Genomic DNA, 15,657 nt, shown 5'->3' with positions numbered 1-15,657 from the left:
CCAAAGACAGACCCTATACCCTAGAACCTCAGGCACAGGAAGGACACATGGGTTTGGAGCCCACAGGAGCAAGCACAGAGCTTGTAAGAAGAGACATATTGCACAAATGATACCATCGGAAAGGCTATCATGCTAGTTACAGGAAGACAACATGTATCTACAAAAGGACACATTGAAGAGGATTCAACAGCCTAATATCCCTGAGTATTCCCAAAGGGTGGTGCAGCTTCCCTCTGTGGAACTGAGTGGAGATATTGCAGCACAAGCCTGCCTTAACCCTCCCATTTCCATTTCCAAAAGTTGTTCATGGGATAAACAAACAGTGCCTGCTGTGAAAGATTATCATGTTCTAATGGAGCCCGGTGTGGAGGAACAATGGGAGAACAAGGGGCCATTGCACTGGGAGAGACAGAAGATGCTCCATGCTGGTGGGGAGAGTCAGGATGACGAAGAAGTGGATAAAAAACAAGGGAGCTCAGAGCCAAGGTCTGTATTTTTAGAATGCTGGGAAGTCCTCTGGACCTGGGTGCATTATATAGGGACATAGGTCCAAATTCAATAAATGATACACTGGCCCCAGTCAATCCTTAGTAACTGTTTGTTGTTGTTGTTGTTTTTCAATGATGTGCATGCATGCATTTGACAGAGAGAGACAGAGAGATCATCATCTCTCCAGAGGGAGCTGGAGAGGGAGAAGCAGACTTGCCGCTGAGCAGGGAAACTGAGTTGGGAGAGGATCCAATGAGACTGGGATCAGGAGCTGAGCTGACGTCCGCCTCTGAAATGATGGATACACCCCGGGACACAATCTTTGTCTTCTTAACACCTCGTTGTTCTAGACAAGAACACATGCTCAGTCTTTTTTCAGACAGGCAGGCTATACGGATTTTGACTTGGGCTGGTGTGGCTTGTCTATACAATGTGCTTCTCAATCTTACATAGCTGGTCGCCTTGAAGTCAGGGACTTTGATATAGAAATACTCTTCTCCCAAGCATATTTGGGTGAAGAGAATTCCTCCATTGCTAGCTTTGTAGGGTGAATGACATTATGTGTTGTGTTGCACTGCTTCTGTTGATGGTGCTGGAAGTCCTCTGTGCCTCAGAATCTGGATCTCTGTTTCTACCCCCAGAGGAGGGACGGTTTCAGCTCTGATTTCTCAAAGAAGTCTTGTGCCCTCCTTTTTCTCTCTCTTCTAGTTCTCCTAAAATAAGCATCCATTACATCATTTCACTTAAGGATTTCCCTAAGTCCATTGTCATGTTCCTCATTCTTCCTTCTCTCCTTTGCTTTTCTTCCTTTTTTCCTAGTACTTGTCTTCCAGGTAACTCATTGGATCCTCTGGTTCTGCCAGCTTTCTGAACTTGGCATCCAATCTGCTACTAAAATCTTTCATCAGGGTCTCTTTATTTTATTTTTGTATTAGTTTTTCTTTGTGGTCCAAGACTTCCTGATGACTTCTAAGTTTTTCTGATGCAGAGTGAGTATTATGGTTCCTGCCTTAAATCTACCATTAGGCATGTGACATGTTTAGGTTTTACTTTGATTGCGTGGCCATGATATATCTTGTTCTTGTTCCTTGGCATCAATTGATTCTTCCATCATTAAATTGTTCTAGGTTTCTGTCTTCTCTGTATTCTAAAAGTGCATTCTATTTTCCACCCTGAGGGTAATTTCTTTGGGAAGAGGAGCTCATGGAGTGAACAAGGGCTGGAACTTGAGGGGATTTTGGGTGTGAGTGGCATGCCTTCTGGGGTTGTGTTATGTCTGTCCACTCTCCTCTGGGCCAGTCCTCTGCAGAGGCTCTCTCTCTTTTTTTTTATTTATTTTTATTTGCTTATTTACAGCATAACAGTGTTCATTGTTTTGGCATCACACCCAGTGCTCCATGCAGTACGTGCCCTCCCTATTCCAGACCACCTTGTTCCTCAACCTCCCACCCCCCCACTCCTGCCGCCCCTTCATAACCCTCTGGTTGTTTTTCAGAGTCCATAGTCTCTTATGGTTCATCTCCCCTTCCAGTTTCCCTCAACTCCCTCTCCTCTCCATCTCCCCATGTCCTCCATGTTATTTGTTATGCTCCACAAATAAGTGAGACCATATGATACTTGACTCTCTCTGCTTGACTTATTTCGCTCAGCATAATTTCTTCCAGTCCTGTCCATGTTGCTACAAAAGTTGGGTATTCGTCCTTTCTGATGGAGGCATAATACTCCATTGTGTATATGGACCACATCTTCCTTATCCATTCATCCGTTGAAGGGCATCTTGGTTCTTTCCACAGTTTGGCGACCGTAGCCATTGCTGCAATAAACATTGGGGTACAAATGGCCCTTCTTTTCACTACATCTGTATCTTTGGGGTAAATACCGAGCAGTGCAATTGCAGGGTCATAGGGAAGCTCTATTTTTAATTTCTTCAGGAATCTCCACACTGTTCTCCAAAGTGGCTGCACTAACTTGCATTCCCACCAACAGTGTAAGAGGGTTCCCCTTTCTCCACATCCTCTCCAGCACACGTTGTTTCCTGACTTGCTAATTTTGGCCATTCTAACTGGTGTTAGGTGGTATCTCAATGTTGTTTTTTTTTTTCCTGATTTTTTTCCATTTTATTTGTTTTTTTCAGCGTAACAGTATTCATTCTTTTTGCACAACACCCAGTGCTCCATGCAAAACGTGCCCTCCCCATTACCCACCACCTGTTCCCCCCACCTCCCACCCTTGACCCTACAAAACCCTCAGGTTGCCCCAACCTCCCACCCCTGACCCTTCAAAACCCTCAGGTTGTTTTTCAGAGTCCATAGTCTCTTATGGTTCGCCTCCCCTCCCCAATGTCCATAGCCCGCTCCCCCTCTCCCAATCCCACCTCCCACCAGCAACCCCCAGTTTGTTTTGTGAGATTAAGAGTCATTTATGGTTTGTCTCCCTCCCAATCCCATCTTGTTTCATTTATTCTTCTCCTATCTCCCTGCCCCCCCATGTTGCTTCTCCATGTCCTCATATCAGGGAGATCATATCATAGTTGTCTTTCTCCGATTGACTTATTTCACTAAGCATGATACGCTCTAGTTCCATCCACGTCGTCGCAAATGGCAAGATTTCATTTCTTTTGATGGCTGCATAGTATTCCATTGTGTATATATACCACATCTTCTTGATCCATTCATCTGTTGATGGACATCTAGGTTCTTTCCATAGTCTGGCTATTGTAGACATTGCTGCTATAAACATTCGGGTACACGTGCCCCTTCGGATCACTATGTTTGTATCTTTAGGGTAAATACCCAGTAGTGCAATTGCTGGGTCATAGGGTAGTTCTATTTTCAACATTTTGAGGAACCTCCATGCTGTTTTCCAGAGTGGTTGCACCAGCTTGCATTCCCACCAACAGTGGAGGAGGGTTCCCCTTTCTCCACAACCTCGCCAGCATCTGTCATTTCCTGACTTGTTCATTTTAGCCATTCTGACTGGTGTGAGGTGATATCTCATTGTGGTTTTGATTTGTATTTCCCTGATGCCGAGTGACGTGGAGCACTTTTTCATGTGTCTGTTGGCCATCTGGATGTCTTCTTTGAAGAAATGTCTGTTCATGTCCTCTGCCCATTTCTTGATTGGATTGTTTGTTCTTTGGGTGTTGAGTTTGCTAAGTTCCTTATAGATTTTGGATACTAGCCCTTTATCTGATATGTCGTTTGCAAATATCTTCTCCCATTCTGTCAGTTGTCTTTTGGTTTTGTGAACTGTTTCCTTTGTTGTGCAAAAGCTTTTGATCTTGATGAAATCCCAATAGTTCATTTTTGCCCTTGCTTCCCTTGCCTTTGCTGTTGTTCCTAGGAAGATGCTGCTGCGGCTGAGGTCGAAGAGGTTGCTGCCTGCATTCTCCTCAAGGATTTGGATGGATTCCTTTCTCACATTGAGGTCCTTCATCCATTTGGAGTCTATTTTCATGTGTGGTGTAAGGAAGTGGTCCAATTTCATTTTTCTGCATGTGGCTGTCCAATTTTCCCAGCACCATTTATTGAAGAGGCTGTCTTTTTTCCATTGGACATTCTTTCCTGCTTTGTCGAAGATTAGTTGACCATAGAGTTGAGGGTCGATTTCTGGGCTCTCTATTCTGTTCCATGATCTATGTGTCTGTTTTTGTGCCAGTACCATGCTGCCTTGATGATGACAGCTTTGTAATAGAGCTTGAAGTCCGGAATTGTGATGCCACCAACTTTGGCTTTGTTCTTCAATATTCCTTTGGCTATTCGAGGTCTTTTCTGGTTCCATATAAATTTTAGGATTATTTGTTCCATTTCTTTGAAAAAAATGGATGGTATTTTGATAGGGAATGCATTAAATGTGTAGATTGCTTTAGGTAGCATAGACATTTTCACAATATTTATTCTTCCAATCCAGGAGCATGGAACATTTTTCCATTTCTTTGTGTCTTCCTCAATTTCTTTCATGATTACTTTATAATTTTCTGTGTATAGATTCTTAGTCTCTTTGGTTAGGTTTATTCCTAGGTATCTTATAGTTTTGGGTACAATTGTAAATGGGATTGACTCCTTAATTTCTCTTTCTTCAGTCTTGTTGTTGGTGTACAGAAATGCAACTGATTTCTGTGCATTGATTTTATATCCTGACACTTTACTGAATTCCTGTACAAGTTCTAGAAGTTTTGGAGTGGAGTCTTTTGGGTTTTCCACATATAGTATCATATCATCTGCGAAGAGTGATAGTTTGACTTCTTCTTTACCAATTTGGATGCCTTTAATTTCTTTTTGTTGTCTGATTGCTGAGGCTAGGACTTCTAATACTATATTGAATAGCAGTGGTGATAATGGACATCCCTGCCGTGTTCTTGACCTTAACGGAAAAGCTTTCAGTTTTTCTCCATTGAGAATGATATTTGCGGTGGGTTTTTCATAGATGGCTTTGATAATATTGAGGTATGTGCCCTCTATTATTACACTTTGAAGAGTTTTGATCAGGAAGGGATGCTGTACATTGTCAAATGCTTTCTCAGCATCTATTGAGAGTATCATATGGTTCTTGTTCTTTCTTTTATTAATGTGTTCTATCACATTGATTGATTTGTGGATGTTGAACCAACCCTGCAACCCTGGAATAAATCCCACTTGATCGTGGTGAATAATCCTTTTAATGTACTGTTGAATCCTATTGGCTAGTATTTTGGCGAGAATTTTTGCGTCTGTCTTCATCAAGGATATTGGTCTGTAGTTCTCTTTTTTGGTGGGATCCTTGTCTGGTTTTGGGATCAAGGTGATGCTGGTCTCATAAAATGACTTTGGAAGTTTTCCTTCTATTTCTATTTTTTGGAACAGTTTCAAGAGAATAGGAATTAGTTCTTCTTTAAATGTTTGGTAGAATTCCCCTGGGAAGCCGTCTGGCCCTGGGCTTTTGTTTGTTTGGAGATTTTTGATGACTGTTTCAATCATCTTACTGGTTATGGGCCTGTTCAGGTTTTCTATTTCTTCCTGGTTCAGTTGTGGTAGTTTATATGTCTCTAGGAATGCATCCATTTCTTCCAGATTGTCCAATTTGTTGGCGTAGAATTGCTCATAGTATGTTCTTATAATTGTCTGTATTTCTTTGGTGTTAGTTGTGATCTCTCCTCTTTCATTCATGATTGTATTGATTTGGGTCCTTTCTCTTTTCTTTTTGATGAGTCTGGCCAGGGGTTTATCAATCCTATTGATTCTTTCAAAGAACCAGCTCCTAGTTTCATTGATTTTTTCTATTGTTTTTTTGGTTTCTATTTCATTGATTTCTGCTCTGATCTTTATGATTTCTCTTCTCCTGCTGGGTTTAGGGTTTCTTTCTTGTTCTTTCTCCAGCTCCTTTACGCGTAGGGTTAGGTTGTGTACTTGAGACCTTTCTTGTTTCTTGAGAAAGGCTTGTACCGCTATATATTTTCCTCTCAGGACTGCCTTTGCTGTGTCCCACAGATTTTGAACTGTTGTGTTTTCATCATCATTTTTTCCATGAATTTTTTCAATTCTTCTTTAATTTCCTGGTTAACCCATTCATTTTTTAGAAGGATGCTGTTTAGTCTCCATGTATTTGGGTTCTTTCCAGCTTTCCTCTTGTGATTGAGTTCTAGCTTCAGAGCATTGTGGTCTGAAAATATGCAGGGAATAATCCTAATCTTTTGATACTGGTTGAGACCTGATTTGTGACCCAGGATGTGATCTATTCTGGAGAAGGTTCCATGTGCACTAGAGAAGAATGTGTATTCTGTTGCTTTGGGATGAAATGTTCTGAATATATCTGTGATGTCCATCTGGTCCAGTGTGTCATTTAAGGCCTTTATTTCCTTGTTGATCTTTGGCTTGGATGATCTGTCCATTTCAGTGAGGGGAGTGTTAAAGTCCCCTACTATTATTGTATTATTCTTGATATGTTTCTTTGATTTTCTTATTAATTGGTTTATATAGTTGGCTGCTCCCATGTTAGGGGCATAGATATTTAAAATTGTTAGATCTTCTTTTTGGACAGACCCTTTGAGTAGGATATAGTGTCCTTCCTCATCGCTTATTATAGTCTTTGGCTTAAAATCTAATTGATCTGATATAAGGATTGCCACCCCAGCTTTCTTCTGATGCCCATTAGCATGGTAAATTGTTTTCCACCCCCTCACTTTAAATCTGGAGGTGTCTTCGCGTCTAAAATGAGTTTCTTGTAGGCAACATACTGATGGGTTTTGTTTTTTTATCCATTCTGATACCCTGTGTCTTTTGATTGGGGCATTTAGCCCATTAACATTCAGGGTAACTATTGAGAGATATTAATTTAGTGCCATTATTAGCCTGTAAGGTGACTGTTACTGTACATTGTCTCTGTACCTTTCTGATCTACTACTTTTAGGCTCTCTCTTTGCTTAGAGGACCCCTTTCAATATTTCCTGTAGAGCTGGTTTGGTGTTTGCAAATTCTTTCAGTTTTTGTTTGTCCTGGAAGGTTTTTATCTCTCCTTCTATTTTCAATGATATCCTAGCTGGATAGAGTATTCTTGGCTGCATGTTTTTCTCGTTTAGTCCTCTGAATATATCATGCCAGCTCTTCCTGGCCTGGCAGGTCTCTGTGGATAAGTCTGGTGCCAATCTAATATTTTTACCATTGTATGTTACAGACTTCTTTTCTCGGGCTGCTTTCAGGATTTTCTCTTTGTCACTAAGACTTGTAAATTTTACTATTATGTGACGGGGTGTGGACCTATTCTTGTTGACTTTGAGGGGGGTTCTCTGCATCTCCTGGATTTTGATGCTTGTTCCCTTTGCCATATTAGGGAAATTCTCTCCAATGATTCTCTCCAATAGACCTTCTGCTCCCCTCTCTGTTTCTTCTTCTTCTGGAATCCCAATTATTCTAATGTTGTTTCGTCTTATGGTGTCACTTGTCTCTTGAATTCTCCTCTCATGGTCCAGTAGCTGTTTGTCCCTCTTTTGCTCGGCTTCCTTATTCTCTGTCATTTGGTCTTCTATATCACTAATTCTTTCTTCTGCCTCATTGATCCTAGCAGTGAGAGCCTCCATTTTTGATTGCACCTCATTAATAGCTTTTTTGGTTTCAACTTGGTTAGATTTTAGTTCTTTAATTTCTCCAGAAAGGGCTTTAATATCTCCAGAGAGGGTTTCTCTAATATCTTCCATGCCTTTTTCGAGCCCGGCTAGAATGTTCAGAATCGTCATTCTGAACTCTTGATCTGACATATTACCAATGTCTGTGTTGATTAGGTCCCTAGCCTTCGGTACTGTCTCTTGTTCTTTTGTTTGTGGTGATTTTTTCCGCCTTGTCATTTTGTCCAGATAAGAGGATATGAAGGAGCAAATAAACTACTAAAAGGGTGGCAAAGACCCCGGAAAAATGCACTGTAACCAAATCAGAAGAGACCCCAAATTGTGGGGGGGAGAAAGGGGATAAAAAACAGGTTCTGAAAAAAAAAGGAAAAAAAAATTTAAAAAGTAAAACAAATAAAAAAATATAAAAAAGAAAGAAAAAATATATATATTTAGATGAACTAGTCAAAAAACGTTAAAAAAGAAAGGGTAAAAGTTTTAAAAAATTTAGCAGAAGTAAAAAGAAAAAAGAAAAAAAAATGAAAAAAGAAAAAAAATTGAAAAAAGAAAAAAAAAAATTGAAGTAGCCACAAGACTAAAGAATCATGGGGAGAAAGCCATGAGTTCCGTGCTTTGCTTTCTCCTCCTCTGGAATTGCTCTGCTGTCTTAGGAATTGAATCTGCTTTCTCCTTGATAGATGAACTTCGTCCTGGCTGGATATTTTGTTGATCTTCTGGGGGAGGGGCCTGTTGTAGTGACTCTCAAGTGTCTTTGCCCGAGGCGGGATTGCACCGCCCTTACCGGCGGCCGGACTAAGTAATCGGCTCGGGTTCGCTTTTGGGAGCTTCTGTTCCCTGAACGCTTTCCGTAGAGCTCCGGAGGACGGGAATGAAAATGGCGGCCTCCCAGTCTCCGGCCCGGAGGAGCCGAGAGCCTGGGGCCCCACTCCTCAGTGCGCCCCCAGAGGACAGCACCCAATCACTCCCGTATCCCCAGCCTCTAGCCGCGCTCGGAGCTCACCCAGCCCGCGACCAGTTCAAGGTAACCCCGAGCTGAGAGTTTAGTCCTCGGCTCTGTCTCTCCAGCCAGCTTCTCCGTTCTAATACCTGCGATCTCTCCGACACTCTGACACCCCCGATCCTTCTGTGACCCTGCGGGGCCTGGGGCCACGCTGGCCCCGCGTGGGCCTCACCCCGGTTTAGCCCCTGGAGCAATGTCCCTCAGTGGAACAGACTTTTAAAAGTCCTGATTTTGTGCTCCGTTCCTCTGCCGCTTGCCGGGAGCCGGCCCCTCCCCCGCGGTCTATCTTCCCGTCGTTTTAGATTCACTTCTCCGCCAGTCCTACCTTTCAGAAAGTGGTTGATTTTCTGTTTCTAGAGTTGCTGTTCTTCTTTTCTTTGCTCTCCCGTTGGCTTTGTAGGTGTTTGCAATGTTTAGATAAGCTATCGAGCTGATCTCCTGCTACCTGATGTAGTCTCAGGCTGCTACTTCTCCGCCATCTTGACTCCTCCTGCAGAGGCTCTCTTTGGTGGCCATTCAGAGTGTTGGGTGTCTGGACCAAATACGGTGAATTTTAGATTGGTGGGCTCTGCTGTGCCTGTAAAAGGAGACTTTCATCCCACTCAACCTTACTAAGGCCAGCTGAATGCTGTGGTCAGGAGATAGGATGTGGGCACAGCTTTCTTCTAATCACCTACAGGATGGTCTGTTCTTTGGGACTAAGCAACGTGGCCTGGGGAAGGCAGTCTCAATAGTGTTCCAGGTTTGAGACTTCGTGTTTGCAGGTTACGCAGCTATTGTCCTCACCATTCTCTCTGTGGCCACTAGCTCGGTCTTTATGCTGGCGGTGGGAGAGCCCCAAGTTTCGGTGGCCCCCATCAAGGCATCTCCACGAACAGTGCCTATCATGGATGCCCAGCAAGAAACAATAATCATACCACTCCATCAACAGTTATTGTCTCTAATCAAGGTTTCCAGGCTGTCTGCACCTGGTTGGTTGCTGGTGTCTTCCCCAGGAGAAGCACAGTGTTCTTTGGTGTCTATGTCTGCCAAGCCTGCTGTTCTGAGTTACCCAGGCCTCAAGACCCTTTGGTTGCAAGAACTCGTGCAATTAGGACCCTCTCCATTTCTCTGCCACAGCTATGGGTCGAAATTCAGCTTGTGGATTCTCAGTGTGCTCCTCTCTCCTGTGACTTTGTCTTTGGCCTTGGTTCCCTCCCTCTGAAGCACAAACCATCCACTTCTCCTCTAAGCCATGTTGACACAATTATCCCATGGTCTCTTCGACTTAATCTCTTTTACTGTGTAGTGTGATTTCTAGGCTTCAGGTCCATTTACTCCATGTTTACGGTGATGTGGTCATCTTCCGCATGTGCATATGATTGAATACAAGCCTGGAGCTCCCAGACACTTCTAACATCTCTGTGTCATCCCAAAGCACTGCAGACTGTTATCCAGCCATAAGCAAGAAGCAATTATTGCTACTTGCCACAGGTGGCTGAAAGGTGGAGAGCATTGGGCTGCATCATATCTGTCAGTCACAGAAAGACAATTAACATATGATTTCACTCACTCATGGAAGTAAAGAAACATGTGAAAAAGCAAGAAAAAAAGGCACAGACAATGAGATTCTAAGCGGGCACACAAAATTTGCCGTTTGTTCCAAGGCAGGTTAGTGAGAGTCTGTGTTTCTAAAAGAGGATTAAATGGGACATTCATTGGCGCAAACGTGGTCAAAAGGGAGGTATCATGAGTAACCAATGCGTTTGAAAGTGAATCATGATCCAAAAAAGTGCGCCTTCACATCGAGGACATGAGTTCCTCTAGCATCTCCAGAAACCATGCCCAAAAGGCCTCCCCATCATCCAAGCTTACCAAGCACCAAAGGCAGACCTTACACACTAGAACCTTCAGCCCAGGACGGACTCATCGGTTTGGATCCCACAGGTGCAAGCACAAAGAATGATTGAAGAGAACCATTACTCAACTGAAGCGATCAAAAGGCGTTCATGCCAGTTTCAGGAAGACAACGTGTATCTACAAAAGGACGCATTAAAGAGGATTCAACGGCCTAAGACCGTTCTTAGCCTGAGCATTCCCACAGGTCGGTGCAGCTTCCCTCAGTGGTACTGAATGGAAATATTGCAGCAGAAGCCTGCCTTAATCCTACCATGTCCATTCCCCAAAGGTTTTCATGGCATAAACAAGCAGTGCCTGTTGTGGAAAATGGCATGTTCTAATGGATCCAGATCAGGAGGAAAAATGGGAGAACAACAGGCCATTGCAGCGGAACAGACAGTGGATGCTCCATGTTGGTGGGGAGATTCACAAGGACAAGAAGAGAAAAACAAACAAGGGAGCTCAGAGCCAAGGTCTGGCATTTTAGGATTATGAGAGGTGCTCTTGACATGGCTGCATTCCATAGGGACATAGGTCGAAATTCAATAAACCATCATCTGGCCCCAGTCAATCTTTATCAACTGTTTCCTGTTGTTGTTGTTGTTGTCGTTGTCGTCATCATCATTGTTGTTGTTGTTGTTGTTTTTCAACTATGTGAATGCATGAATTTGACAAAGACTGACAGAGAAATCATAATCAGGGAGCGAGCTGGAGAGGGAGAAGCAGACTTGCCTCTGAGCAGGGAACCTGAGGTGAGAGACAATCCAATGAGCCTGGCATAAGGAGCCAAGCTGAAGGCCGCCTCTGAACTGATGGAGACACCCCGGGACACAACCTTTGTCTTCTTAACACCTCATTGCTCTAGACAAGTTCTGCTGCTCTGTCATTGTTCAAATATGCAGGGAATATGGATTGTGCTTGGGCTAGTGTGGCTGGCTCTATACAACGTGCTGCTAGAGCTCTCATAGCTGGTCTCCTTGAAGTCAGCGAATTGGCTTTAGAAACACTCTTCTCCCAAGCATATTTGTGTGAAGAGAATTCCTCCATTGCTAGCTTTTTCAGGGTGAATGACACTATGTCTTGTGTTGCTCTGCTTCTGTGAATGGTGCTTGGAGTCCTCTGTGCCTCAGAATCTGGATCTCTGTTTCTGCACCCAATGGAGAGATGTTTTCAGCTCTGATTTCTCAAAGAAATGTTGGACCCTCTTTTTTCTCTCTCTTCTGATCTCTGACAATAAGCACCCATAGACATTCATTGCAGTCAAGGATTTCCCTTTGTCCATTGTCATGTGCCATCATTTTTCCTTCTCTCTTTTCCTTCACTTCTTTTTTTTCCCAGTAATTTTCATGGGGGAAACTCATTGGATCCTCTGGTTCTGGAAGCATCCTGGTCTTTGCATCTAGTCTGCTAACAAATCATTTCATCAGAGCCTCTTAATTTTTTTATCACCTTTATTTCTGTGGTTCAAGACTCCCTGATTCCTCCTCTGTTTTTCTGATGCAGAGTGAGTATCCTGTCTGCTGCTTTAAATCCTCCATCGGGCATGTGACGTGTATAGGTTTGACTTCGATTGTGTGGCCATGACCATTTCTTGTTCTTTTGCCTTGGCATCAGTTGATTCTTCCATCATTGCTTTAATTCTAGTTCTCCTTCTTTGTATTCAAAAGTGCATTCTGTTTTCTACCCTGAGGTTAATTTCTTTAGAAAAAAAGCTCATGGAATGCCCTTGCGCTGGCCATTGAGGGAGTCTCCAGTGTGTGTGGCACGCACTCTGGGTTGTGTTGAGGCAGTCCAGTCTACTCTTGGCCTGTCCTCTGCAGACCCTCTCGTTGCCTGCTGTTCGGAGTGTTTGGTGTCTGGACCGAATGTGGTGAGCTTGGTGGACGATGGTGTGCCTGTGAAAGGAGACATTCAACCCACTCAACAGAAATAAGGCCTGCTGAATGTTGTGGTTAGGAGACAGGATGTGCTGAGGGCTTTCTTCTACTACCTTCGGTAGGGTCTGTTCTCCTGATAGTAAGCAACGTGGCATGAGGATGGCAGTCGCAACAGTTTTCCAGGGTTGGGACTTCCTGTTTGCAGGTTAGGCAGGTAATGTCCTCTCCGTCCTCTCTGTGGCCACTAGCTCGGTCTTTATGCTGGTCGTGGCATAGCACCAAGTTTGTTTTGCCCACAACGTGGCATCTCCATGAACAGTGCCTATCACATATGCACAGCAAGAAACATTAATCATAGCATTGTGTCAACAGGTATTCTCTCTGATCATGGTTTCCAGGCTGTTTGTTCCTGGTTGGTTGCTGGTGTCCTCTCCAGGAGACACAGAGTGTTCTCTGGAGTCTAATTTAATATTTTTTATCACCTTTATCTCGGTGGCCTGAGACTCCATAATTCCTTCTGTGCTTTTCTGATGCAGAGTGAGTATCCTGGTTGCTGCTTTAAATCCTCCATCGGGCATGTGACATGTATACAATTCACTTCGATTGTGTGGCCATGAAAATTTCTTGTTCTTTTGCCTTGTCTTCAATTGATTCTTCCATTGTTGCCTTTGTTCTAGGTCTCTGTCTTCTTCTCTGTATTAGAAAAGCCCATTCTTTTTCCTACAGTGAGTGTAATTTCTTTAGGAAGCACAGCTCATGGAGTGCCCAAGGACTGGCCCTTGAGGGAGTCTCGGGTGTGTGTGGCATGCCTCTGGGGTTGTGTTGTGGCTGTCCACACTCCTCTGGGCCAGTCCTCTTCAGAGGCTCTCCTTGCCTGCCATTCAGAGTGTTTGGTTTCTGGACCAACGATGGTGAGGTCTAGTTTGGTGGGCTCTGGAGTGCCTGTGAAAAGAGCCTTTCAACCTGCTAACAGAACTAAGGCCTGCTGAATGCTCTGGTCAAGACAGAGTGTGGTCATGTCTTTCTTCTAGTACCCTATGGATGGTCAGTTCTCCTCGGACTAAGTAACTTGCCTGAGGAATGCAGTCCCAACAGTGTTCCAGGGTTGGGACTTCGTTTTTGCTGGTTATTTCCTCACCGTTCTGTCTGTGGCCACTAGTTCTGTCTTTGTGCTGGCAGTGAAGGTTCTCAGTGAACACAGTATATCACGGATACATAGCAAGAAAAAATAATCATACCACTGTGTTAACAGGTATTAGCTCTGATCATGGTTCCCAGGCTGTCTGCACCTTGTGGCTTGCTGGTTTCTGCTCTAGGAGAAACACAGTGTTCTCTGGACTCTATGTCTGACAAGCCTGCTTATCTGAAATCTCCGGGCCTCACGACCCTTTAGTTGCAAGAAAATGAGCCATCCAGACCCTCTCCTTTTCTCCGTCAAATCTGTGGGTCAACATTCAACTTGAGCGTTCCCAGTATGCTCCTCTCTACTGGGCCTGTTTCTTTGGCCATGGTTCCCACCCTCTTCAGCCCAAACCATCCACTTCTCCCCTACGCCATATGTACACCCTTCTCCCTTGGTCTCTGCAACTTTTTCTCTCTTTCACAGTGGAGTTTGTTTTCGATGCATCAGGTACACTTATGCCATGTTTATGTAGATTTCATCATCTTCCTGTGGTGCTTATGGCTGAAGACATACCAGGAGCTCCCAGTCTCTTCTAACATCTTCCTGTTTTCCAAATGCACTTCAGACTCTTCCCCATCCATATTCAAGAAGGAATTCATGCCACTTGCCACATTTGGCAGAAAGGTGGAGAGCATTAGGCTAAGTCCCATCTGTCAGTCACAGAAAGAAAAATCACATATGATTTCACTGACTCATGGAAGTAAAAAATAACATGTGAAAAAGCAAGAAAAAGGGACAGGCAATGAGACTCTAACCGTGCACACACAATTTGGTGTTTATCCCAAGGCAGGTTAGTGAGAATCTGATTTTCTAAAAGAGGAGTAATTGGACATACCTTGCAGGAAATGTGGCCATAAGAGATGTAACATGAGTTTCTAATGCGTGTGAAGGTGAATTGTAATCTAAAAAAGAGCAGCTTCATATCTCTTAAAATATCATTCTAAGCGTATGTGTCATGAACATACACATCTGACGTCTTAGGTAATGATGAAAGCATTTGAAGCCGTCCTCAAACACTTCCCAACGCAAAAAAAAAAAGCCAGGTTCAAATCAATTTCCTGGCCCACGCTTAGAGACATTAAATGAAGGCAGTGTCAATTCATTTCATTTATTTCCAAAATGTAGGAAGAGGGAAAACTCTAAGTTACAATGTCCAAAGACCCAATTCAATAAAGACCTTATAGGAAACAAATTGTATGCCATTTTAATCAATAAGTTAGTAAAACTATAATTCATGTCTTTCCTCTTTCTTTCTTCATTTACATGTGAAACGGCCTGTTTTTCTTTCTTTTCAAAACTTATTCTTATATTTGGGAAGCCAGCCTTTCGTTCCTCATACTTTTGTGAGATACTGTTCCCAGATTCTTTAGTTGCATATACCACGGAGTGATCATCATGATATATGCCACACATCCTCCGTACCATAACAAGTTCCCTCATTCCTGGCACGTCTCATCCTTCTGTAACCCTTAGCTTGGTTCCTAAAGCTCTGAGTCTCTCCTGGTGTGTGTCCCTGTCTGGCTTCTTCTCTTTCTGTTTTCCCGTGATTCTACTATTGTCCATGGTATACCTCATGGGCCATATATGACTGAAACCATATGACATTTCCCTTGGACTGTTTCCATTTTCACTGACAATAACCCAGCCCTGTGTCACTCATGTCAAGGCGAGTATCGGGGCTTCATCCCACTCGATGTCGGAGGTATCATCTATGGCCTGGATGGATCACACCTTCTTTATCCAGCAGCATATTGAAGGGCATCTTGGCTCCTTCCACAGTTCTGCGAGAGTGGGCATGGCAGGCCATCAATTTAGGCAGTTCCTTTTCCTCTGAATTAAGAGTGTTGGTCAACATGGCTCTCCCCATGATCTTGGCATGTGACGTTAACTGATGATGATAGGTGTGTTGTCCAGGGCTCTTCTTTCAGGGGTAAGGATCATGCAGAATGTCACTCTCCTTGAAGCATTTGCAAAGGTGTTTCAGGTAAAGTCAGGTAAACAGAGCCCTTATCCCTTAGGACTGGTGTTTCAGAATACTAGGAGATCAGGACATGAACAGCACAATGCATCCATGCCCTAGCATGCTTCCTTGAAATGTGACTTTCTTTCCCTTATTCTTTGCCTTATCTTCCAA

Source organism: Meles meles, unplaced genomic scaffold, assembly GCF_922984935.1.
Source record: "Meles meles unplaced genomic scaffold, mMelMel3.1 paternal haplotype, whole genome shotgun sequence".
In the NCBI taxonomy this organism is placed as follows: domain Eukaryota; kingdom Metazoa; phylum Chordata; class Mammalia; order Carnivora; family Mustelidae; genus Meles; species Meles meles.
This window is presented reverse-complemented; position numbering follows the sequence as displayed.